Source organism: Fukomys damarensis, unplaced genomic scaffold, assembly GCF_012274545.1.
Source record: "Fukomys damarensis isolate Sample0158 unplaced genomic scaffold, DMR_v1.0_HiC HiC_scaffold_11, whole genome shotgun sequence".
In the NCBI taxonomy this organism is placed as follows: domain Eukaryota; kingdom Metazoa; phylum Chordata; class Mammalia; order Rodentia; family Bathyergidae; genus Fukomys; species Fukomys damarensis.
In genome coordinates, this window is record NW_022900923.1 from 42,619,347 (window position 1) to 42,628,156 (window position 8,810).

Below are 8,810 nucleotides of genomic sequence, written 5' to 3' on the forward strand. Positions count from 1 at the left end.
GGGGGCTTGGAGTCCCGGAAGGAGTGAGAGGCAGTCAGAGGAAATATTTACTTTTTTTTTTTTTTTATACAGGGTCTCACTATGTAGTTCTGGCTGGCCTCAAATTCACTGCAGTCCTCCTGCCTCAGCCTTCCAAGTGCTAGGGTTATAGGCATGCGCCATCACACCCGGCACAGGCAGAGGTATATTTGAAAGACTAATCTACAAAACGTCCCAAACTGATGAAAATAATAAATACGGAGGTCCACGAAGTTCCAGGAGCCTCAAACCCAAGAAACATGAGCAAAAGCAGTGCGGCATAATCAAGTTGCGCAGAACTACTGACAGGAGAAATTCTTAACGTGGAAATCCGGAGGGGAAAAATATAACAGTACAGAATATAAAGACAACAGTGGCAATAGCTTTCTTGCCGGAAAGACATTCAAATCCAAAAGAGAACAAAACAATACCTATAAAATATTGAAGGAAAATTATCAACCAAGAATTCTATACTCAGAGAAAAGTTTTTAAACAAAGAACATAGGAAGTAAATTTCAACATACAAAAGCTGAAAATTCACTTCAGCACACTATAAGATGTCAAAGGGAGTTTCTTGGTAGGAGGAAAATATTACCTGATGGAAATCTGAATATGCACCAAAAGATGAAAAGCGCTGGGAATGGCAAGACATGTGAGTGAACATAAAAGAACTTTTCAAATTATTTTTACAATTTCTTTAATAGGCAGCTATTAAAACCAAAATAACAAAGTGTAAGATGGAGTTTATAACGTATGTAAAAATAAACTATATGATGTCTGTGGTACAAAGGCCAGGAGAAAAGACATTGCGGAATGAAAATATACTGTTGTGAGTACGGGGGATTGAATCAGTCTTTCCACTGTACTACATCTCCATCCTCCCCTCTTTTTTAATTTTTAATTTTGAAACACAGTCTTTCTAAGTTGCCTAGACTGGGTTCCAATTTAAGATCCTCTGGTATCCGCTAGCCTAAGTGCTGAGATTGAAGATCTGCTCCACCATGCCTGGCTCTGTTGTGGATTCTTATATTATTTGTGAAACAATTTAATGTGACTTCAGAGTAGACTGGAATAAATTAAGTTGTATACTAAAGACCATAAACTGAAAACAAAATAACAAGAAAGACAAACTCAAAGCACTATAGCTAGATAGGCAGGGTGGCACAGGCCTTTGATTCCAGCCACTTGAGAGGCTGAGGCAGGAGTCTTGCAAGTTTGAGTCGAGCCTGGGCAACTTAATGACTTAGTGAGACCCTGTCTCAGAATAAAAAAAAAATTTAAGGATTGGAGAAATAACATTGAGAAGGCTTTGTGTTCAATCCCCAGCCCACATACATGCATGCATGCACACACGCACAAATTGTTAAGCAGATTTTAAGTGTTCTCACCACAAAAATCTGTGTAGTAGGGCTGGGAATTTAGCTCAGCGGCCCCCCACCTGCCTCGCAAGTACGAGGTCCTGAGTTCAATCCCACGTATTGAAAAAAAAAAAAGCACGTGTAGTAGTGTTAGTAAAGTCCAATCCACAAGACATAAATATTTCAAAACATCCCTTTGTGTACCATAAGTATTTACAATACTATTTGTCAATTTTCAATAATTGATTCAGTTTTTAAAGAAACAGAAGTGCTGAAGTTGAAAACTGAAATAACTAAAGTATAAATTTTGCCTGATAGACTTCACAACAGATTTCAACCGGAATAAGAAAGAATCCATGAACTCAAAGACAACTCAACTGAGAGTTTCCATACTGAGGGATGGAAAGAAAAAAAAAATGAAGAAAAATCAATAAAGCCTCAGAGGATTGCGGGAAAGCACTGAGAGTGTCAGTATATACCTATATAAGTCTCAGGAGGAGGACAGAGAAAAAATGGGCAGAAAAGATATTCAAAGAAATAATACCAAAATAGTTCCTAAATTTGAAAAAAAAAGGAAAATATAAATCCATACATCCAAGAACCTCCATAATCCCCCAATAGGATAAATTCAGAAGGATCCACACCAGGACGTGTTGCAGAAAACTTTCAAAACAAAAAGAATCTTGACAGCAAGAGGAAAGTATCATCACATATGAATGATCTTCTACAAAACTAACTGATTTACCACCAATGGTGATTTTTCACCAAACTCAGCTGATTTATCGTCATCAGAAACCAGAAAGTAATGGGATGGGTTATTCCGAGTTCTAAAATGCAATCAAGAGTTCTGTGTGCAGGAGGCCCTGTCACACAGTGGAGTACAGGAGGAGTCACACTAGGGATACAGGTACTTAGGCCCTTAAATGAAAAATTCATCAGAAAGATCATACATGTAGATCAATGTCTGGATAACTGAAAAGGGAAAGCAGCGCTGCCACGGCTGGACCGCACCACCCCCACCCCACTTCTCCGGGGAGAAAGTCGAAGGGCCTGCGGGAGCAAGCTAGGGCTAGAGAAGCTGGACTCCCGGGCAGACCGCGTATGGGCCCTTTCGTCTTAGAAGCTCCTTTCAAACACTGGGGAGTGTCCCGCCCTGTTGAATCCTCTCCGGCACACAACCACAGAAAGGGAAAGCCCAGCCCACCCCAATCTATGGCACCTGCAGTGTCTACCCAGCGCCTGCACCCACTGAGGGGAGGGCCTGTCTAGAATCAGACTGTAACTAAGACAGGAAGGGAACTGTGTGGACACGCTGGCTTTGAGGAATACCAGTCATGGGGATTGCAAGCACAGTCTCTTGTGAAAGTGTTGGATCTGGGTTCCTGCTAGATTATTTTTGCTACACCCTCCCTTTTTCTTTGGCTTTGATTTTAGTTGTTGTTTTCTCTCTGTGTCGTCCTTTCCCCATTCCTTTTTGTCTTAGTTAGCCTTCTTGATGCTGGGACAAAACACCTGACACCCACTGTGGTGGTTAATGGATTAATTGTCAGTTTGAGTGGGGAACACCCAGCTGAATTGAGTCAGCGTGGTTCCAGGGGCGTGGAAGGCCCACTTTAAGGAAGATTGTTGTCAGAACGGTATCAAAGGAGAATGGGCGGGAAGGATTTCAGCCGATTTCTTTTGGAAGAATTTAACTGAAGCCGATTTTGCTCAGAGGAGCTTAAGCTGTTGCCTTCAGAGAAGCACCAGAGTCCTCACAGTCACCAAGGATGGCGGGGAGCTCTGATCTTTGCCTTCACCTTGAGCATCATCTCCTGGTTACAGGCTTCAGGCTTCAGCTTTCAACACCAGCCTGGCTTTCAGCCTCCCAGCACAGAATCTTTAGCTTCTAGTGTTGACCTTTCGACCTCCAGGAACAGAGCCCTAGGTCTTCTGTGGTGGATCCTTTGGCCTCCTAATGTGGACTGCTGTGAGATATTGCCATGGGCCCCAGGCCTTCTGCTGGATCTTTTGGATCTTTAGCATGCAGACAGATCTTTTGCATTCTTCTACATTTGACTCTGTAGATGGGTACTGTAAGCTAATCTTGTAAATTTCTGTGTCCTGCATTAAATCTGGCTGAGGGCATGTGAGTTCTTTGGAGGAGCCTTTCCCTGGCCCTGCAAGCTAAGCTTTGACTAATACAGAGAGAAAGCACAGCAACAACCTTCCTTTTCCTTTTTATTCCATTCGGGTTAGAAGCCTCTTGGTTGGTTCCACTCACATTTAGCGGGGGTCTTCTGTCTTCAGTGAATCCATTCAGTCACACCCACAGCTATTCTAATCAGTCAGTGGACTGATCCAGTTAGGCAGACACCTGATCTGTTGTCAAACACCCTGGTTTAGTCACTCTCCAAAGCCCCACCTGAGAGTGCATGAAGCTTTGCAGATATAAACCACAATACTTTTCCTCTGTTCTACCTTCTGTAGCAATATTGTTTATTTTTCAGTTGTTTTTCTCACACTTTTTTTGGGGGGGTGCTACTGGGGATCAAATTCAAGACCTTGTGTTTGTGAGGCAGGCATGGTGCCACTAAGTTAAGTCCCCAGCCCTGTTTCTCCCGCTTCTTAAATTCTTCTTTTCAAAAATTTCCCATCTTCTCCTCTCTCAGTCAGTCCTATCTTCTCTTGTATTAATCTTTTGTCCTCTCCGTTCTACTTTTTTTTACTCTTCCTTATCTTATCAGCCCCTTCCCTTCCTCTGCTCCACCTCACAGGTGCACAAATGTAGCAATAGTCTCTGAAAATCTTTTTTTTTTCTTTCTTTTTTCAGTACCACAGGTCAAGCTCAGGACCTTGTGCTTCCTAGGCAGGCACAGCGCCACTGAGCTAAATCCCCAGCCCTGGTTCTGAAAATCTTGCAGTGGTCCTCAATCCCAAATTGCACCTTCCTCCTCCCATATCTCCCCTCACCCTTAAACCCTCACTATAACCTTTCACTCCGGTTTTAAAAGCCCTATGACAGAATCTGACTTCCATATAATTACCTATTATTATTTTGCCTATCTACGTCTCCTCCTATTAACTTGCACTCCTCTTTCAGCGTACATCCATCTCTTTCCTTCTCTGCTCCTTCTACACCACAGACTAACTGCTAATAATAATATAGTATAGGGAAACTAGAAGACAGAACATGTGGAATAAAAAAAAATGCTTGCAGAAATTATAGTAGGAAACTTTCAAAGTATGAAGAAACATTTCAACATACAGGTAAATGAGGCTTATAGAACACCACCTTAACTATGAGGAAAAAAATGCCCCACAACACGTCTTAGTTTAAATTCCAGATGTCCAAGCAAAAACACAGAATCTTAAAAGCTGTCAGAGAAAAGCAAGAAATCATATATAAAGGTAAATCTACTAGGGTTACAGCAGACTAATCTCAAACTTTAAAGACTGCGAGAGACTGAAGTATTTCAAGCCCTAAAAGCAAACAATTTCCAACCCAGATTAATATATCCTGCAAAATTTTCTTTCATAATAGATGGAGAAATAAAGACATTACATGAAAAACAACAATTTAAGAGATATATGAGCATCAAACTGGCTTTTCAAAAAATATTCAGTAATATCCCCAGAGACAATGAAGTCAACAAAACTAAAATTTTAGATTGAATGAATACATCAAACAAGATAAATAAGGGTTGGAATGTAGCTCAATAGCATAGCACCTGCCTGGCAAACGCAAGGCCCTGAGTTCATTCCTGGTACCAAATAAATGATAAATGGATAAACAAAAAGAAATACAAAGGAGTCATCAACAAAAAAGAACACTTGTCAGCAGTAACTCCTAATATTAATAGCCTCAACACTCCAACTGAAAGGCTGGAAGATTGAATTTAAAAAAAAATCCAGGGCTGGGGATTTAGCTCAGTGGTTTGGTGGCCTGCCTTGCAAGCACAAAGACCCGAGTTCAATCCCCGGTACCAAAATAAATAAATAAATAAATAAATCCAACAGTCTGTTGCATTCAAGAAACTCATCTAATTCAAGAGTTTATGAAGTTCACTGTACTGGAGCACCTATCTGGGTTTGCCTTTTTTTTTTTTTTGTACTGGGAATTGAATTTAGGCCCTTATGCTTAGCAAGGATTAGTGGCAGTGGAACCACTGAGCCAAATCCCTGATCCCTAGAGCACCTATCTTCATAAAACAAATACTGTTAGTCATGAAAGGTTAACTAAATACCAGTACAGGGCCAGAGATTTAGCTCATTGGGGCCATCTGCCTGCCTCACAAGCACAAGGTCCTGAGTTCAATCCCCAGACCAAAAAACAAACAAACAAAAATATAATCATATTGAGTAAACTCAGTAATACCCCACTTTCACAAAGAGACAGATCAACTATACAAAAATTAACAGAGAAATAACAAGGCTGAATTACACCTTTGAATAAATGGACTTAATATATATCTAGAGTGTTCTACCCTGCTACAACAGAATTCACAGAATTTTCTCCAGAACAGACCACACACTAGTCCACAAAGCCTGCTTAAATAAATACAAAATTCTCAAAATCACCTCATATTTAATATTAGACCATTGTGCTTTGAAACTAGAAATCAACCACAGAAGAAACCTCTGAAAATTTATAAGCACCTGGATATTTGATAACACACACCCGAACACTCCTTGGGTCACAGAAGAAATCAAGGGAGAAATTAAACAATTTCTAGAATCAAATGACAGTACCAGTACAACACACCAGAACCTATGGGACACAATGAAAACAGTCCTAAGAGGGAAGTTTATTGCAATGAATGCCCACATCAAAATACAGTGAGTTCAATAATCTAATGATAGAATTTAAAAGACTCAAAAACACCTGACCAAACTTGAATCTGGTTTAAGGAGGGAAATCATAAAGATCAGAGTAGAAATTAATGAAACTGAAACTTAAAAACCAATACACCTGGTTGTGCTTGCACACGCCTGTAACCTCAGCACTTGGGAGACTGAGGCAGGAGGATTGCTGCGAGTTTTAAGGCCAGCCTGGGCTACATAGTGAGTTCAATCCCAGCCTGAATTACATAGCAAGAACCTGTCTCAAAAAACAAAACAAAAAACCCCTGATGCTTTGAAAGAGAAAACAAATACATAATCCAAACTTACCAAAGGAGAAAAAAGACTCACTCACATCAATGCAATTAGAAATGAAAAAGGAAAAAAAAAAGATGCAAAATCACAATGGACACCTTCAAAATTCAAATTCTTGTTTTATAAGAAATACTAAAAAGACGGCCAGGGATTTAGCTCAGTGGTTCCAGCACCTGCCTGGCAAGCGCAAGGGCCCAAGTTTGACCCCTGCTACCAAAAAATAATGGAAACAAAAAATAGATAATCCTACAGAAGACATACCCCATGTTATCAGCCAATGTGGCCTAATTAAAAGATTTAGAACACTACACAATAACAGAATTGTGTAGTAAAGAGTCTTGCTTTGCCCAAGGAAAGGTCTAGCCTTTGTACTCAGGCTCTGGAAGGTCATCTGTGTCATACCTGATAGGGAAGTCTTTGTTTAGGGCATGAACTGGTCACATCAGATCTTAGGGTGGGGCTAGCTACACTTAACAGGGTGGAGACTTTAGGTTACTCAGTATCAGTCCACCTGGAGATTGAATTCAACCATGTGGACAGCCAATCAGTCATGCCCGTATAATGAAGTAGCCATGAGAACTGACAAAGGAGCTCTGGTGAGCTACGTGCGTGGCAATGCTTCCTGTCTTTTTTCACACAGCAGTGTCCAGAAAATAATGAGTGCTGATGCCATAGGGAGGGGCAAATAAGAGCTCTGTGTTCAGTATTTTTTTTGGATTCTGACCAGCATGCTTCTGTTGCTGACTGAGTCTGTGTTATCTCCTCATAATAAGCCATAGTTGTGAGTACAACATTTTGGATGAGTTCTATGAGTTCTTCTACCAAATTATCAAAATTAAGGCTGGTTGGGGCCTGGGATTTAGCTCAGTGGCACCACACCTGCCTTGAAAGGGCAAGGTTCTGAGTTTGATCCCCAGCACTAAAAAAAAAAAAGCCTAAGGCTGGTTTTTTCATATCATAGATTTATAGTGATGTCAGAGATGAGAGTAATCTCAGTGACTGTGAATCTTACAGGAATATTCCTTGTGTGCACATGGAGTCATGTGATGTAGATCCTATTTTGGGCCATAATACATGTCCCAATAAAATTGAAAGAAATAAAATCATATAGGCTGGGGGTGTAGCTCAGTGGTAGAGAACTGTCCTACCATATATGAGGCCCTGAGTTTAAACCCCACCACTGAGAAAGAAAGAAAGAGGAAGGAGGGATCAAGGGAAGAGAGAAAGATCATATAAGTGTATTCTTTTGTCTTAATGATGTCCTATGAGTATAGCTAACTATTGGCTTTTGCCTCTGTCCCAGGATTCAACCTCCTCCATTTACTTGGGATAGAAGGTTTCAGCGTATTTGATCCAGTATGCAGTACGTAGATTTCCAAGAATGACCCACAGTATTGTTAATGACCCTAGGCAATCCAGATATTGACCTACCAAGGGAACCAATTAATAGCCAGACTTATGTCATATTGCCTAGAATAAAAAAATCAGCATCAGTTATTACTTCAGATAAAAACTGAGCATTGACAAACCCTAAAGATCAACAACGTATCACCTTTACTCATAGAAAAGGCCAATAATTATACTATGAACACAAAAGTAAACCAAATCTTGATGTACTATTGACCAACAGTAAATATCTACTAAGTGGAACAACTTTACCTCTCCTAACAATAGAAGAGTATTAAATTGTGGTAGTGTTTATCCTTTTTCTTCCTTTTCTCATTTCTTCTCTATGTGACTATACCCTATTGCCACAAATTTCCTTTTACTCTTCAACAGTACCCTCTATCTCCACTTTTCTCTCCTCCTACTCACACCTCATTAATAATTTCTCAAATTTTGCTTTTTGCTATTCTCCAGTTCCCAACCTCTTCCACTTTTACTAGCGTAACTACTAAACTTTATGAATCACTAGATAGCTAGTTATCTTTACACTATTGCTAGGATTAAGCAATATGGAAATAGGCTCTGTCTGTCCACTCTGTCTAACAGTAACAGCAGAGAAATGCTTTCAGGTAGACATATATTTTTCTTCTTTTCTTTTGATTTCCATGCTTGTTTTTTGTTTTGTTTCCTTTTTCCTTGATTGTTTCTTTTTGTTTTATATGAGTTTGAACATTGTTTCTAGGTTTTTCATTGTTATTGTTCTGTTTTGTTCTTGTTTTTACTGCTTCCTTCTCTCTTTCTCTCATATCTCTTTCAGCCATTTCCCAACGTTTATGTAATCTTCCTTTGTCTTCCAGCCTTGCTTCTAATATCTTCCTCATCTATTTCTCTATTTCCCCCAAATTCTTTTAT